Source organism: Crocuta crocuta, unplaced genomic scaffold, assembly GCF_008692635.1.
Source record: "Crocuta crocuta isolate KB4526 unplaced genomic scaffold, BGI_CrCroc_1.0 scaffold562, whole genome shotgun sequence".
NCBI classification, from domain to species: domain Eukaryota; kingdom Metazoa; phylum Chordata; class Mammalia; order Carnivora; family Hyaenidae; genus Crocuta; species Crocuta crocuta.
This window is the reverse complement of record NW_027531012.1, coordinates 1,061,156-1,079,952: the sequence shown is the minus strand read 5'-3', so window position 1 is coordinate 1,079,952 and position 18,797 is coordinate 1,061,156.

The following is an 18,797-nucleotide window of genomic DNA, read 5'->3' as shown; positions in this document are numbered from 1 at the left end:
TTATGTTAATCTGTTTTGTATCTTAAAGTCCTCACAAGAGTGAAGTCAGTCTTTCTCTGACTGACTAACTTCGTTTAGCATAATATTCTCTAGTTCCATCCACGTAGTTGCAAAAGGCAAGATTTCATTCTTTTTGATTACCAACTAATACTCCATTGTGTGTGTGTATATATATTATATATATTTATATATATATACATACACATACGTATATATATACTTATATATACGTATGTATGTGTATGTATATATATATATATATACCACATCTTTATCCATTCATCTGTCAATAGACATTTGAGCTCTTTCCATACTTTGGCTATTGCCAATAGTGCTGCTATAAACATTGGGGTGCATGAGCCCCTTCAAAACAGCACACCTGTATCTCTTGGATAAATTTTTAGTAGTAGTGAAATTTTTACTTTTTTGAGGAACCTCCATACTGTTTTCCAGAGTGGCTGTACCACTTTGCATTCCTACCAGCAGTGCAAAAGAGATTCTTTTTCTCCACATCCTCACCAACATCTGTTATTGCCTGAGTTGTTAATTTTAGCCATTCTGACAGGTGTGAGGTGATATCTCATTGTGGTTTTGATTTGTATTTCCCTAATAATGAGTAATGTTGAGCATTTTTTCATGTGTCAGTTGGCTATCTGGATGTCTTCCTTGGAGAAGTGTCTATTCATGTCTTTTGCCCATTTCTTCACTGCATTATTTGTTTTTTGGGTGTTAAGTTTGATAAGTTCTTTATAGATTTTGGATACTAACCCTTTAACTAATAGGTCATTTGAAAATATCTTCTCCCATTTCGTTGTTTGCCTTTAGTTTTGCTGATTGTTTCATTCACTGTGAAGAAGATTTTTATTTTGATGAGACCCCAATAGTTCATTTCTGTTTTGGTTCCCTTGGCTCTGGAGACATGTTGAGTAAGCAGCTGCTGCAGCCAAGGTCAAAGAGGTTGTTGCCTGATTTCTCTTCTAGGATGTTGATGGCTTCCTGTCATACATTTAGGTCTTTTATCCATTTAGAGTTTATTTTTATGTGGTGTAAGAAAGTGGTCCAGGTTTACTTTTTGCATGTCACTGTCCAGTTTTCTCAGCACCATTTGCTGAAGGGACTGTCTTTATTCCACTGGATATTCTTTCTTGCTTTGTCAAAGATAAGTTGGCCCTATGTTTGTGGGTCCATTTCTGGGCTCTCTATATGTTCCATTGATCTGAGTGTCTATTTTTGTGCCAGTACCATATTGTCTTGATGATTACAGCTTTGCAATATAACTTGAAGTCGAGGATGGCGATGTCTCCAGCTTTGGTTTTCTTTTTCAAGATTGCTCAGGCTATTCAGGGTCTTTTCTGGCCCCACACAAATTTTAGGATTGTTTGTTATAGCTTTGAGAAGAATGCTGGTGCAATTTTGATTGGGATTGCATTGAATGTGTAGATTGCTTTGGGTAGTATTGACATTTTAACAATATTTATTCTTCTGACCTATGAGCAAAGAATGCTTTTCCATTTCTTTGTGTCTTATTCAATTTCCCTCATAAGTTTTCTACAGTTTTCATCATACAGATCTTTTACATCTTTGGTTACATTTATTCCTAGGTATTTTATGTTTTTTTGTGCAATTGTGAATGGAATCAGTTTCTTGATTTCTCTTTCTGTTGCTTCACTATTTGTGTATAAAAATGCAACTGATTACTGCACATTGATTTTGTACCCTGCAACTGTGCTGAATTCATGGAAGCTAGTAGGCTTCGGATGGAGTCTGTCAGGTTTTCTGTGTAGAGTATCCTGTGGTCTGCGAAAAGTGAAAGTTTGACTTCTTCTTTGCCAATTCTGATGCCTTTTCTTCCCTTTTGTTGTCTGCTGATGCTAGGATTTCAAGCACTATGTTAAACAACAGTGGTGAGAGTGGACATCCCTGTCGTGTTACTGATTTCAGTGGGAAAGTTCTCAGTTTTTCCCCATTGAGGATGATATTAGCTGAGGGCTTCTCATAAATGGCTTTTATGATGTTTAAGTAAGTTCCTTCTATTCTGACTTTAGGGACTTTATTAAGACGGGATGCTGTATTTTGCCAAATGCTTTTTCTACATCTATTGACAGAATCATATGGTTTTTATCTTTTCTTTTGTTAATGTGATGTATCACATTGATTGAGTTGAGAATATTGAACTAGCCTNCTTCTTAGAATGAGTCCGGATGTTTTCCTTCGATTTCTATTTTTTGGAATAAACTTGAAAAGAATGGGTATTAAATCTGATTTAAATGTCTGATAGAATTCTTCAGGGAAGCTATATGGTCCAGGGCTCTTATTTGTTGAAAGATTGTTGATAACTGATTTGATTTCCTCACTAGTTATGGGTCTGTTCAGATTTTTTATCTCTTCCCATGTGAATTTTGGTAGTGAGTGTATGTTTAGGAATTTTTCTCTTTCCTCTAAGTTATCTAGTTTGTTGGCATATAATTTTTTATAGTATTCCCTGATAATTGATTGTATTTCTCAGGGGTTGATTGTAATAAATCCATTTTCATTCATGATTTTGTCTGAGTGCTCTCTCTTTTCTTTTTGAGAAGCCTGGCTAGAGGTTTCTCAATTTTGTTTATTTTTTCAAAAAACCAACTCTTGGTTTCATCGATCTGTTCAACTGTTTCTTTGGTTTCTATATTGTTTGTTTCTGCCCTGATTTTTATTATTCCTCTTCTCCTACTGGGTTTGGAGTGCTCTTGTTGTTCTCCCTCTAGTTCCTTTAGGTGCACTGTTAGATTTTGAACTTGTGCTTTTTCTAATTTCTTGAAATAGGCCTGGAGTGCAATATACTTTTCTGATAGGATTGCCTTTGCCACATCCCAAAGAATTTGGATTACTGTATTTTCATTTTCATTTCTTTCCGTATATTTTTAAATGTCTCTCTAATTGTCTAATTGGCCCATTTGTTCTTCAGTAGGGTGTTCTTTAACTTCTATGTTTTTGGGTATTTTCCAGACTTCTTCCTGTGGTTGATTTCAAGTTTCATAGCATTGTCACCTGAAAGTGTGCATGGTATGATCTCAATTCTTTTATATTTACTGAGGGCTGATTTATGTCCCAGTATGTGATCTGTCTTGGAGAAGGTACCATGTGCACTTGAGATGAAAGTGAATTCCATGGCCTCAGGATGTAGAGTTCTAAATATATCTGTCAGATCATTCTGGTCCAATGTGTCATTCATGTCCATTGTTTCTTTAGTGATTTTCTGTCTAGTTGATCTATCCATTGCTGTAAGTGGAGCAATAAAGTCCCATGCTATGAGCACATTCTTATCCATAACATTGTTTCTGTTTGTGATTGTTTTATGTATTTAGGTACTTCTGAACTCGGTGTGTAGACATTTTTCATTGTTAGCACTTCCTAATGGGTAGATCCTGTAATTATTATAGAATGTCCTTCTTTCCTTGTTACTGCCTTTACTTTAAAGTCCAGTTTATCTGATATAAGTTTGGGTATTCCATCTTTCTTTTGACTTCCAATAGCATGATAGATATTTCTCCATCCCCTTACTTTCTTTTTTTTTTTTTTTTACAAATAGTTTATTTTAAAATTATTTTTCACATANCTCTTGTATATAGTAAATAGATAGATTTTGGTTTTTTATCCATTCTGCTACCCTATGTCTTTTGATTGGAGCGTTTAGTCCATTTACATTCAGTGCTATTATTGAAAAATATGGGGTTAGAGTCATTGTGTTCTTTGTAGGATTCATCCTTGTTGTGGTGTTTCTGGTGCCTTGTATTCCTTACAACATTTCTCTCATAGAGTGCCCCTCAGGATCTTGTAGTCTGGATTAGTGGTGATAAATTCCGCCATTTTGGTTTATTTGGGAAGACCTTTATCTCTTTTTCTATTCTGAATGACAGGCTTACTGGATAGAGGATTCTTGGCTGCATATTTTTACTGTTCATCACATTGAAGATCTCCTGCCATTCCTTTCTGACCTGCCAAGTTTCAGTAGATAGGCCTGCAACCACTCTGATCGGTTTCCCTTTGTATGTTAGGGCCCTGTATGCCTAGCTGCTTTCAGAATTCTCGCTTTGTCCTTATATTTTGCCAGTTTCACTATGATATGTCATGCAGATCGATTCAAGTTACATCTGAGGGGTGTTCTCTGTGCCTCTTGGATTTCAATGTCTGCTTCCTTCCCCAGACTGGGGAAGTTCTCAGTTATAACTTGTTCAAGGACTCCTTCAGTGCCTTTCCCTCTCTCTTCCTCTTCTGGGATTCCTATGATATGGATATTGTTCTATTTGATTGTATCACTCTGTTCTTGAATTCTCCTTTTATGCTCCTGGATCAGTTTATCTCTTTTTCTCGGCTTCCTCTTTTTCTATAATTGTGTCTTTTAATTCACCTATTCTCCCCTTTGCCTCTTCAATGCTTGCATTGGACTCCTCCATTTTGTTATGCATCTCATTTATAGCATTTTTTAATTCATCACAATTATTTTTAAGCTCCATAGCTTTTGTAGTAATAGTTCCTCTGATGTCTTCCATGCCTTTCTCAAGTGCAGCGATTAATTTTATGACTATTGTTCTAAATTCTTGGTCAGATACGTTACTTATATCTCTTTTGACCAATTCTTTAGCTGTCACTTTTTCCTGGAATTTCTTTAGAGGAGAGTTCTTATGTTTCATCATTTTGGCTAGTTTTCTGCCTCTTCTCAGTTTTAAAAGCTTGTTATGTACTCTGCACCTGTGAGTACTGCCATATTAAAGAAGGCTCATTGACTGTCCAGGGCATGTCCATTCAGGAAGTGTTCTTTTAATGTTGTCTCTTGGTCTCTCTTGTTGAGACTTTGGTTATTTTATTTACCAACTTTTAGTGGTATTTGGAACTCTCCACCGTGTGTACTTTGGCTTGTTTCTTGAGGTAGCCCTGGAAAAGAAAACAGACAAACACAAAAGGAACAAAGATACATAAATGCACAGACAAATCCAACAAAGAAGCAAATTGAAAGGGAAAAAGAAAAGGACAAAACTCAAGAGACAAAGGACAATCTAAAAGCATAAAACCAGAATTCCCACTGACAAATAGTATATGTGCTGCCGAAGCGAGCACAATTCCCACCGACAAATAAAGAGCAGGGTGTATGTAGTGCTGATGGAAGAGCATATACAATGAGAGAAATTACAGGGGCAGGGAGAAAGCGAAATTGGAAATGACCAGGCAGACAAAGAGGCTTAATTCAGAGAGAGAAAGACGAGAATATGGTAGAGGAGAAAAAAACGAAGATAATGTTACCCAAAGAAACTATATAGTCTCTCCCTCTCCAGAGGGAGAGATAGAATGGTAACGGTGGAGGTGTAGAATATACATCTAGAGAATGGATTAAATGTGACTGTTTAAGCAAACCAATGACCAGAGTGCCCACTCCAGCAGAGGGTAGGGATACAAATGAGACAAAGAAAAATATATCTGAGTAGAAAGAATTGATCTAGAATTAATCATGGCAGTGCTTCCATGTTGGTCTTGCCCTGGGCTCTGGTAAAAAAAAAAAAAAAAAAAAAAAAAAAGGAACTCTTGAGCAGAGATGGGAGTGGTTTGGTGTAGCCAAGTCTAACCTCAATAGTGGTCCAGCGAGCCACTCCCTGAAGTCCCATCTTGGTTGAGGGAGAAAAATGTTGGTGCCTCAGTCCCTTCTTGAACCAAGTGTTGCAAATCATTCTTTTGGGTCTGATATCCCTGTGCCACGGGTGTAGCTAAGGTGGCACATTTTCTATGTATGTCCCAAGCCCCTCCTCCTTTTCAGATCTTAGTCCACACGCTTTAATGATACCGCCCAAAATGTACTCCCACAGGCCAGGCCACTTCCCAGCCCAGGGATCGATCGGAGAAAGCAGAGGAGCAGTTTTCCTGGTGCCGCCTGGGTCTGGGTACCCAGCCCAAAGCCAGCGCCACAGCTAGAAAGAGGATCACTCTCTGAATGCCCTGCGGTTAGGGATGGGATATTAGGATCCTCTCCGTCCCGGGATGAGGTTTTTCTCTTCTCCAGAGACAGTTTTATGAGCAGTTGCAGCTGCTCTTTCTCTCCCCCTCACTCCTCTGCGGCTCCCTGCGAAGGGGGCTCCCTCTGCTCCATGTCTCCAAGTCCTGGCTCATTTTTATCTTTCCCAGTTTGCAATCACGCAACTATGAGGCTGTCTTCTTAGTAGACTTGTCTCTTTTTGTCCCAGACTCCTGTGATTCAGTGTACTATGGATTCAGGCCTTGTCTGTTTGAGAGATGGGGGAGAGTGAAATGTATTGAGCGCCCTACTTCTCCACCATCTTGCCTCCTTGTAATGCTATTTTTAATGTTGTGAGAGAGACAGAATGCTAGTGATGGAAGGGCAGAGAGAGAGAGAGAAAGGCACAGAATTGGCAGCCAGCTCCATTCTGAGCAATCAGCACAAGGCCCAACACGGGGCTCGAACTCACCAACTGTGAGATCATGATCTGAACTGAAGTCAGACACTTAACTGACTGAGCCACCTAGACACCCCATATTTTTTTGGAGTTGTTATTTTAATTCCAGTTAGTAAGCATTCAGTGCTATGATATTTTCAGGTGTACAATATAATAATTCAACACTTCCATACATCACCTGGTGCTAAATGAGAGTTCAGGCTTTAAGATGTTATAGAATTTTCAGCAATCATGATTGTTACTGAGGAACCATTAAGAGTAGTAGCATTTAAGATCAATAACCCAAGTGTATATAGAGGGAATTTGAATAGAACTTAGATATTTATCCTTCATGGCCATTCTATTTAACCACAAACTGACTGGATAGAGTGTGGACTACTGAAAAAGAGGACACAAAACAGTCCTGAGCCAACCCCAGGACATCTCCTTCCCTCTGAGATGTAGTGGTGTGAAAAGTTTCCAAATGGTGGCCCATTTGAGAGGAATAATGATGGGATATGTTGAATGGTATTTGGATGTGTCTCAGATTTGTGTCGAGCATGTTTTGGAAATTTGGGAAAGTGCCTATTGCTTCAAAGTAAACCTATTTACTACTTCGGGAGGTGGAATTTTTCCCTCCACTTCTCAGTTGTTCACTCTACACCTATGCTCAATTCTATTTCATAACACACAACACAAAGATTTAAAGACCCTAAGAGTAGTACTAGTGAAGTAGTACTTCACTAGTACTAGTGAAGCCATTGTATTGTGATCTCTGGCCTTAAGAATATCATGAGTGGGACAGTAAGTAAATCCTTCCTTATTTCCTGGTGTTACTTTAGAGACTTCGAACTCTTCTCAGCAGCATTGAATAGCACTGAGCTGGTTGAAGCATTTAACATTCAATTTTGTGTGTGTGTGGTAAAAGCATCAGGGCTTTTCACCAGCCAGTTGAATGATATAATGGTCAATATCAGCCTAATCCCTTCCCCTTAATGAATTATGGGTTCTGGCAACTCTGCTAATTGGTAAATCATTAAATCTCTTCATGGAAACAGTCTTGAACTGTGTCTTTTTCCCTTAACAGCAGCACAATTATTCTTTTCATTGGCATTGATATCAGAAGTTAAGTCTTCATTTCAAGAACTCCTATTGGTGAGTAGTTTTAATCTTGAATGAGGGTGAATGTGCTTTTGTTTATCTTTATAGTTGGGTGTTTTTTTTTTGGCTGATATACTAATTAAATTGACATAAGACAAATTAACCAGTGAAAAACAAATTTAATGACTTATGTATGGGATCCCCCAAGGCAGGAGAAGTCAAAGACAGTACTGAAATTGAGGCTTGTATACTTTCCTGAGCTAAAGAGAAATGGTGAAAATTTGGGAAGGGTGAAACCGGTTTCACAGGAGGAAGACAATTCACAGGAACATGTACAGAGCACATACTGGGTGAACAGATGTGTATCCTGCCATGCTGTTGAGTCATACCGACCTAAAAATGTATCTCTGGTAATAACGTTCTTCCTAGCACAGGGCCCCTATGTAAATTGTTTTAGGCTCTTAAGGAAAAAGTAAAGAGCTTTCTGAGTCGGCTAGGTCTGTATTGCTCCCAGCTCAAAACATAGACATGATATATTGTGATCACTTTCACTTGTCTGAACTGTATACATTGCACAGTCTCAAGTGTTTGCTGATTTTTGTAAACACCAGGCTAGATATTAAATGTATCAGCTCATGTCTATGAAGCAAAAATATTCTGCACCTCTTTTGTTATGATGGTCAATCAACATAGCCATTAGTTCTAAAATATTTACTTAGAGATTTAAGAACATATGACATGAAATGGACCATGACTGTAGTGTTTATATTGGATTCTAATATAAGGAGAATGTGAGAGGATAGACTTTATAGTAGTATAATACCTGAATGACAGACTAGTTAAGTGTTCCCTTTTACCACCTTTCGGATCACACTAAATTTTTCCATAAGCTCTAAGCCATTGTATTTCCCTAGGAAGAGACCATTGATGGTATGTCCTTGTTTCTTTTTGTTTTGTTACTTCATTTCCTGTTAACACAGCAAATTAGAGGAGAAAACAAGTTTCCTATTATTATTACGTTTACACATCTCTACACAAGGTCCCAGTATCTCGAATCTCTTCTTCATCATATATCCTTCTTTCCTGGGCTCCCTTGAAAGCAATATCTTATGGCCACAAAATTATGTTGATGTATTCTCCCCTTTTAAAGTATATTTAAGCCCTCTCTCCCACTTCCCAAGGATTATAATTGCAATGTCACTTCCTTTAGATAAGAGTGTCCTTGATCCTTGCCCACCTGGTTACAGAGGCAAATTTTCTTACTTTCAGTGTATTTCTTGGTACTCCTGAACATCAAGAATTAGATACTGACATGTGTCTCAACCAACCTCAACTGGATGTGCATCACGTTCATTCTAATTCCACACCTGCTGTGTAATAGCCATAGCTTTCTCCACTGGGTCATGTTACAATTGTCACATGCCATAGTTCCTTCTTGCCCAATTTGCAATCAGGTAGGGTTCCAATGGAGGCATATGCGTCCCTTGAAGCCTTCTCTACCCATTTGTCTACTCCAAGGAACATGTATGCCATTTGATCCAGGGGACCCACTGGACAGTCAGACCATGATGACTCTCTGACGCACATGCATTTTTTACAATATTTCTCCCAGGAACACAAAATAGAAGATACTGTTTGTCCACCTTTGTGAAAAGATGGCAATAGACCAACATTCACTCCTCAACATTGCTGTATATTTTACAAAAGCCTTTCATAACTTTTATATCACCGCTCAAAGTCATTCTGTAGTTTCCATATTTTTATTAGTAATTATAATTATTCTATCTAAACTTAAGAAACAAACATATGTATTTTTACTTTTTATTTATTTTATTTTTAAAGTTTATTTATTTGTATTTAGACAGAGGTAGTGCAGGTAGTGAAGGGGCAGTGAGAGAAAGGGAGAGAGAGAATCCCAAACTGACTCAGCACTGTCAGTGCACAGCCCAACTTCATGCTGGATCTCATGAACAGTGAGACCATGATCTGAGCTGAAACCTAGAGTCCCATACTTAACCGGCTGAGCCACCCAGGCAACCCCAGGCATGTCTATTTTTAAAAGTATTCTAAGTTGACCTCCCTACCTTTACTAACAGTTGATAATTAACTACCTGGTTGTTGATTAAATTTCTGTGTGGTAATCATATGCATTCTGTTCAGCATTTAAAAAATTTGTTGTACCTCACATGATGTTTGTAGTTACATTTTCATAGCATCATCAAGAAATCATGCTTGTACAAAACATGTTTACTTGTTCTAACTGACTAATCATTGTTTGCCCTCTGCTATTGCAGACAACACTCCATGGTCACTAGCCGTCCTCATTTTGATCTTTTTGACCCATGAGTACCTCCTCTGGTAACGAGATAGTCTTGTTTACTTTATGAAAAGATCAGAATGTTACAGGCTTGTTGTTGCCTTTTTAATCCAAACATGGGTACATGCCACCTGGATGTCTTCTTTAGAAAAGTGTCTATTCATGTCTTTGGCCCATTTGTTCACTGAATTTTTGTATGTTGGGGTGTTGATTTTGGAAAGTTCTTTATAGATTTGAATACTAAACTTTTATCTAATAAATCATTTGCATATAATCTCCCACTTGCTGGTGGCCTTTTGGTTTTGCTGCTGGTTTCTGTCTCTGTACAGAAGCTTTTTATCTTGATGAGGTCCCAATAGTTCATTTTCTTTTATTTCCCTTGCCTCAGGAGATATGTCAAATAAGAAGTAGCTGTGGCTGAGGACAACGTGGTTGTTGCCTGTTTTCTCCTCTAGGATTTTCATAGCTCCTACCCTACACTTAGGATTTTCATCCATTTTGAGTTTATTTTTGTGTATGGTGTAAGAAAGTTGTCCAGATTTATTCTTCTGCATGTTACTGTCCAGTTTTCTCAACACAATTTGCTGAAGAGACTCTTTTATCTATTGGATATCCTTTCCTGGTTTGTCAAAGATTCGTTGGCCATATGTTTGTGGATTAATTTGTGGTTCCATTTCTTGATCTCTATTATGTTCCATTGATCTCTGTGTCTATTTTTGTGTCAGTACCATACCGTCTTGTTGGTGACCGATTGTAATACAACTTGAAGTCCAGATTTGTGATCCTACTACATCCTACTAAATTTAATATGATTGTGATCCTAGTAAATAATGAATGGTTTAACCAAGGAATTAAAGAAGAAATTAAACAGTACATAGAAGCCAGTGAAAATAACAACACGACAGTCTGAAACCTCTGGGGTGCAGCAAAGGCAGTCATAAGAAGAAAATATATAGTATTCCAGGCCTTCCTAAGGAAGGAAGACATCTCAAATACACAACCTAATCTTACACTAAAGAAGCTGGGAAAAGAGCAATAATGTAGTACAAAACCAGCAGAAGAAGGGAAATAATGATTACAATAGAAATCAATGATATTGAAATTAAAAAAAAACCACACACTACAACAGATTAACAAACTAAGAGCTGGCTCTTTGAAAGATTTAACTAAATAGATAAACCCCCACCAGATGTATTAAGGAGAAAAGATAAGACCAAAATTAATAAAATGTGGAAAAAGACAAGAGATCACAACCATCATTGAAGAAATAGGAACAATAATAAGAGAATATTGTAAGAAATTATATGCAACAAATTGGGCAATCTGGAAGAAATGGTAAATCCCTAGAAACACATAAACTATCAAAACTAAGAGATAAAAAAAGGAATAGTACAGACCCATAACCTGCAAAGAAATTGAAACAGTAAACAAAAATCTCCCAACAATCAAAAGACCAGGGATTGATGGTTTTCCAGGGAAATTTTACCACACATTTTAAGAAGAGTTACTACCTGTTCATTGTAAAGAGGTATAAAAAATAGAAATGGAAGGAAAACTTTCAAACTCATTCCATGAGACCAGTATTACTTTGATTCCGAAACCAAAAAGAGACCCCACTGAAAAGGAGAATTACAGACCAGTTTCTTGATGAACATGGATGCAAAAGTTCTCAGCAAGGTACTAGCAAATTGGATCCAACAATACATAAAAATAGTATTCATAATGGTTAAGTGGGATTTATTCTAGGGCTGCAATCGTGGTTCAATATCCTCAAATCATTTTACCTGATACAACACATTAATTTAAAAAGTAGAAGAACCACAGGATCCTTTCAATAGATGCAGAAAAAGCATTTGACAAAATACAGCTCTTTTCTTGATAAAAATGCACAGGAAAGTAGAGATAGAAGGAACATTCCTCAACATCATAAAGACCATCTATGACAGACCCACAACTATTAGCATCGTGAATGAGGAAAAACTGAGAGCCTTCCCCCTTTTGTCAGAAACATGACAGAGATGTTCACTATTACCACTGTTATTCTACATAGTGTTGGAAGTCCAACTCTCAGCATTCGGCTAACAAAGAGAAATCAAAGGCATCCAAATCGACAAGGGGGAAGTCCAACTTTCACTCTTTGCAGACAACATGATACTCTACATGGAAAACTCCAAAGACTCTACCAAAACACTCCTAGAACTGATGCATGAATTCAAAAAAATCGAAAGATATAAAGTCTATGTACAGAAATAGGTTGCGTTTCTATATACCAATAACGAAGCAGCAGAAAGAGAAATCAAAGAATCCATCCCTTTTACAAAGGCACCAAATTACTAAAATATCTAGGAATAAACTTAACCAAAGAGGTAAAAGATCTACTCACTGAGATCTATAGAAAGTTTATGGAACAAATTGAGGAAGACATCAAAAAATGGAAAAACAATCCATACTAGTGGATTACAAGAACAAATATTGTTGAAATGTCGATACTACCCAAAGCAATCTACATTTTCAATGCAATCTCTATCAAAATAACACCAGAATTCTTCACAGACATAGAACTAAGAATGCTAAAATTTGTATGTAACCAGACAAGACCCAAAATAGTCAAAATTACGTTGAAAAAGAAAACCAAACCCAAAGGCACCACAATTCCAGGCTTCAACTGGTATTACATCATTGTAATCATCAAGACAGTATGGTACTGGCACATATAACAGACACATAGATCAATAGAAAAGGATAGAGAACCCAGAAATGGACTTACAATTTTAAGGCCACTAATCTTTGGCAAAGCAGGAAAGGAATACAGTGGAAAAAGACAGCCTTTCCAGCAAATGGTGTTGGGAAAACTTTATAGTGACATGGAGAAGAATGATCCTAGACCACTTACTTTACCATACACACACACACACACACACACACACACACACACACCCTCTAAATGGATGAAAGACCTAAATGTAAGATAGGAAGTCATCAAAATCCTAGAGGAGAAAACAGACAACTACCTTTTTGACCTCAGCCACAACAACTTCTTAATTGACATGTCTCCAGAGGCATGGGAAACAAAAACTAAAATGAACTATTGGCACCTCATAAAAATAAAAACTGCTGCACAGCAAAGAGAATAATCAGGAAAGCAAAAGGTGATGAATAAAATGGAAAAAGATATTTGCAAATGACATATCAGATAAAAGGTTAGAATCTAAAATCAATAAAGAACTTTTCAAACTCAACATCCAAAAAAACAAATAATCCAGTGAAGAAATAGGCAAAAGAGAAGAAATGGGCCAAAGAACTTTTCCAAAGAAGACATTCAGGTGGCTAATAGACACACGAAAATATGCTCAACGTCACTTATCATAAGGGAAATACAAATCAAAACCACAATGAGATACCACCTTACACCAGTCAGAATGGCTAAAATAAACAACCCAGGCAACAAAAACTGTTGGCGAGGACTTGGACAAAAAGGAAGCCTCTGGCACTGCTGGTGGGAATGAAAACTGTTGTAGCCACTCCAGAAAACAGTATGGAGGTTCCTCAAACAGTTAAAAATAGAACTACCCTATGACCAGCAATTGCCCTGCAAGATATTAACCCAAAGAATACAAGTATGCTGAAATGAAGGGGCACATGCACTCCAATGTTTATAGCAGCACTCTCGACAATAGTCAAATTATGGAAAGAGTCCAAATGGCCATCAACTGATGAATGGATAAATCAGATGTGGTATATGTATACAATAGAAAATTAGTCAGTGATAAAAAGGAATGAAATCTTGCAACAACGTGCTGGAACTAGAGTGTATTATGCTAAGTGAAGTTAAGTCAGTCAGAGAAAGACAAATATCATATGATTTCATACATATGTGGAATTTATGACACAGAACAGATTAACATAAGAAAGGGAAGAAAAATAAGATAAAAACAAGGGGGGAGACAAACTGTAAAAGACTTTTAATTACAGAGAACAAAGTGAAGGTTGCTGGAGGGCACATGTTGGGTGGGGGTATAGGCTAAATGGGTGATGGGCGTTAAGGAGGGCACGTGTTGCGATGAGCACTGGATGTTATATGCATGTAATGAATCACTAAATTGTGTTCCTAAAATCTTTATTTAATATTTTATTTAATGTTCATGTATTTTTTAGAGAGAGAGAGAGAGCATGAGCAGGGGAGGGGCAGAGAGAAAGGGAGACACAGAATCTGAAGCAGGCTCCAGTGTGTGAGCTGTCAGTATAGAGCCCAACACAGGGCTCGAGCTCATGAACTGTGAGATCATGACCTGAGCTAAAGTCAGACACTTAACCGACTGAGCCACACAAGCACCCCATTCCTAAAATCATTGTTACAGTATATGTTAACTGACATGAATTTAAAAAATAAATTATGAATTAAAAATTAAAATAAAAAAAATAAAGCAGTCTGGTGGCTTGATGACAGAACAGAACTAGAGCAGAACTGGGTGAGGGTAGAGTTTGGTGGGAAAGGTGTTGAGTTAGGGCCCCTGGCTACCCAAAGAAACCAAGTGCTGCCACAAAACTGGTTATGAGTGGGGTCAGGAATTATATGAGAAGATTTTTTTTGTTATCACAATACATCGGGGTGGGACAAAACCAGGAATCCTCAACATTTTCTGATGTGGAGACAGTCCCACAAGAGGAAAAACTGTTGCAAAAACAACAATGCAAAGATAACTTAACAACTATAAACCTTATTCCCTATACTAGCCGCTTGTCCAAGTTTTGTCACTCAAGCACTCTCGGGGATCTTCAGCTAGCTGTGGGGTCTTTTGTTTTGTCCCAAATTTATACATGTCTGAGAGACGGGCTGAAGGGGGTTATGCCATCATCCTGGAACCAGAACTAGAGCGCTAAGAGTTTGGATCCTAGGATATTTATTGGGGTTTCAGCAACTGTGATGTGTTTCAAGCTCCTCTAGAATGGATCGATCTCAGATAAATCATGGCCTTCCCTGTAAGGTTCACTGTTCTAATATGGGTAATATTTTTGTAGCTATAAACCAGCACCTATAATTGTTCCTTGGAATCTAGCTATTCTTAGGTTCCTTGCCTACCATTTCCTTTTTCCAGGTAACAACTGAACTGCATTTAAACCTCAACTAAGGGGTGCCTGGGTGGCTCAGTTGGTTCAGCAGTGGAGTTTGGCTCAAGGCATGTTCTCACTGTTCATAGTCTGAGCCCTGCATGGGGCTCTGAGCTGACAGGGTGGAGCCTGCTTGAGAAATATCTCTCTCTCACTGCTGCTTCCTTAGGTGTGATTTCTTCTTCAAAATAATAAAATTTTTTAAATAAGCAAAGACACAAACTTCATCTCAGTCCCCATTTAGGTAAAATTCCAGGAAGAAAAGAGTCCTGATATACCATCTGTCATTCAGCCCTACTGAAATGAGAGTAACAAGGGTGGCAGCAGCATCTTGGCAGTGTGAGTTATTGTTTTCCTCTCCCCTTCAATTTATGTCTAATTGGACCTCCATGACTGAATGAATGTGTCCCTACCCAGCGTACAAGGACACTGAGAGATCCATGCATGTGCCTCCAGAAGCCGGTGGATTGAGAACCAGAGAGGCTCTGGGGCCACGGGAGGTGCAGCAGCCACAGCGGCAGTGCTGCTACTGGCAGAGGAGGTGGAAAGCAAAGGTGGTAAATGAGGTCCTTCAGGCTGCTCAGGTGTTGCTCGAGGGACAAGTCACTCTTCAGCAGCACCTGGGTTTCCCAGAAGAGATCTCTGTGACTGTGAGAGAGGTCAGAAAGGGAAGAAGGAAAAGAAAGAGAATTGAAGAAATTCTGCTGTCTGCCTTGGTAATTCAGGAAGATGTTTGGGACCACTGAGATACCTTCCACCCACCCTAGTGTCCTTAAGCACACCCACAGATCCAAGTGCTATGCCCACAACTCCCTTGCCGCTGTGCTACCAGAATTTTTTTTTAATGCCAGGTTTATCTGGTGTCCTCCTAACTTTAGTGGAAAATCCACTCCTTAGGAGAAAGAAAATATTTGCTATATTATGACCTGCTGGGAAACAAAAGGAAGTCTTGGATTGTCAATTTGTTTAAATGTTAGAATCAATGTAAACAAAGCCTTTCCTATATACTGAAGCTGTTCGAACCTTCAAGTGAGATGACAAAGGCATATTTCATGCACTATGAAAAATATATTAAGATGGTATCACACAGAAAAAGGACAATTCTCCAGGAAAGAAATTCAAAGACAAAGAGGGGCGCCTGGGTGGCTCAGTAGGTTGAGCAACGACTTTGTCTCAGGTCGTGATCTCATTGTCGTTGGTTCGAGCCAAACGGCCTCTGTGCTGACAGCCAGCTCAGAGCCTGGAGCCTGCTTCAGATTCTATATCTCCCTCTCTCTCTGACCCTCCCCTGCTCATGTGCTTGCTCTCTCTCTCTCTCTCTCTCTCTCTCGCTCTCGCTCTCTCTCTCACAAATACATAAAAAACATTAAAAAAATAAAGACAGAATATTGTGATCTTATTGATATATAATTTAAAGCTGCTTTTATGAAGAAAATTCAGTGAGCTACAGCAAAACTTAGCTCTGTGATCTAAGGCATAACATTAATGAACAGAAGAAGTACTTTACCAGAGAGACTGAAACTGAAAAAAAGAACCAAATAATTTCCAGAGTTGAAGGACTCAACAACACATCAGATGAAAATTCATTAGGAAGCACAACAGGTGAGATAAAAGAGAAAATAGCTTATCTGGAGCATGGAATTTAGAAATGGTTAAACTGGAAGAGTAGAGAAAAGTGAGATTTCTGATAAGAGTCGAACCCTATGTGAGTAATCAAACTATTAGAACGACCCATATAAGAATAATGCATGTATCTGAAGGAGAAGAGAGGAAAGGGAGGAGTTTATTTAAAGAAATAATTTGCTGAGGGCTTCCAAATTCTTGGAAAGGAGTAACATACAAGTGCACAGAATACTCTTATCTACCAAAGGTGCTCAGATATTAAGGAAAATAAGAGCTTTCCCAGACAAACAGAAGCTGGGGGGTTCACCACCTGTAGACCTGCCTTGCAGGAAAACCAGAGAAAGCTCTTCCAGATGAAAGGCAAAGGCACTAGTGACACACAAAAAATGAAATCACACATAACTCTGATAAAAGTGATATAGACAGTCAAAATTAGCTTAACTTTATTTAAGAATAGTTTGTAAAACAAGTATAGAATAAAAGTTAAAGGGAGAGAACATTCAAAATAGCAATAGGCACTACAGTTGGTTAATGAATTCATAGCAATTTAATTAATTCATAAGAGGCAATTTATGACATCAAAAGCATTAAAAGGGAGGAGCATGCTTCACAGAAATAAAACAAACAATTCTAAAATTTATGTTTCAATGTTGAACTGTGATCTGGGTAGCTTTTGACCTATTCATGTTAATCCTACTTATTAGTTGGGCTTCATGGATGTGTAAGTTAATATTTTTATCAAATTTGGTAAGTCTTGGCCACATTTCTCCATAGATTTTTTTCTGCTCTTTCCTCTCCTTGCGCATATGTTGGTATGCTGGACATGTTCCACAGCTTCCTGAGGCTATGTTCAGTTTTCTTCCTTCTTTCTTTTTCTGTTATTTTCATTCTTTGTAATTATTTTCTTTATTGATCTGTCTTCATATCCCAGTATACTTTCTTCTGTCATATCAAACTTGTAATCTAGAGCAACTTGTTGATTTCGAATTCAACAATTGCACATATTGTTTTATAGCTGTTTTGTTTGCTAACCCAGCACTGTGGGTCCATTCAGAGACAGTTTTTACTGACTGATCTTTTTTTCTCCCAAGTATGTGTTACCTTTTCCTGTTTTGGGGAATACGTACTTTTAGTTCAAAAATGGAAATTTTTTTGGTAATATTTTGTTTGGATTCTATCTTGTCCAAGAAGTGTTTGTTCTGCTTTTTTGCATTGCTTTACTTGTTTATTTATTTATTCATTTATTATTTTTGCATAGTGTGTTACTAGAGCGAGTTCTCTGGAGTCTATTCCCAGAATTATGCACACTTTGATGACACTCCTCAGATTTAAAAAAATAATTCTTTCTGCTGGAGGCCGAGCCGGCTCAGGCAGGTCCAGGGGTCCCTGAAGGATGGACGGTGTCGGCGAGAGAAAGTGGGAGAGCCCCGCGATTCTTTCTGATCACCAGGCAGGCATCTCTGACCTGTCAGTTTTGGTGTGTTTATTTAAAGGTTCAACCACAATATGAAGTCAACAAAAGAAGTTTCTTTACAACAGTCTTTTGCGATAAACAATTGCCGAATTATTCCAGTCATAGTGAACTTATAATAGAATGCTCTCTGGATAACACATGTGCTAAGTTGTATATAGATAGGCTAACAGGATGCCCTCATTGAGAAACAAGATATAGTTTAAGTTGCATACAGATAAACCACAGCCAAGAAAATAACAGGGTGCTCTTACTGAGAAACAGATTAATATATAAGTTGTATATAGATATTTCCAATATGAGCCAGCAGTGGCAGAAAGAGATATCAGCTGCCGCTTTTACCGAGAAACAGGATAACATATAGTTTAAGTTGTATATAGATATTTCCAACATGAGCCAGCAGTGGCAGAAAGAGATGTCAGCTTTTTGCTCTTACTGAGAAACAGGATAACATATAGTTTAAGTTGTATATAGATATTTGCAACATGAGTCAGCAGCGGCAGAAAGAGACACCAGCCTTTATTCCCTATGTCAGGAGCTGCGCAAATACTGTTGCTCTGTGACTGCCATCCAGAGGCCGGTGCGGTTCCCGGCGTCTTTCATTATATTCAATATAAGACCTACATTGCTTGCTGGTCAGTCAATAATAGGTCTGAGATTGTGTTTAAATAGGTAAATTTTCCTCTTTTCATTCTTGTAAGTTTACCAAATAACTACAATTTGCAATAACCATTAGTTTCAGTTTAGATCCCTCAAG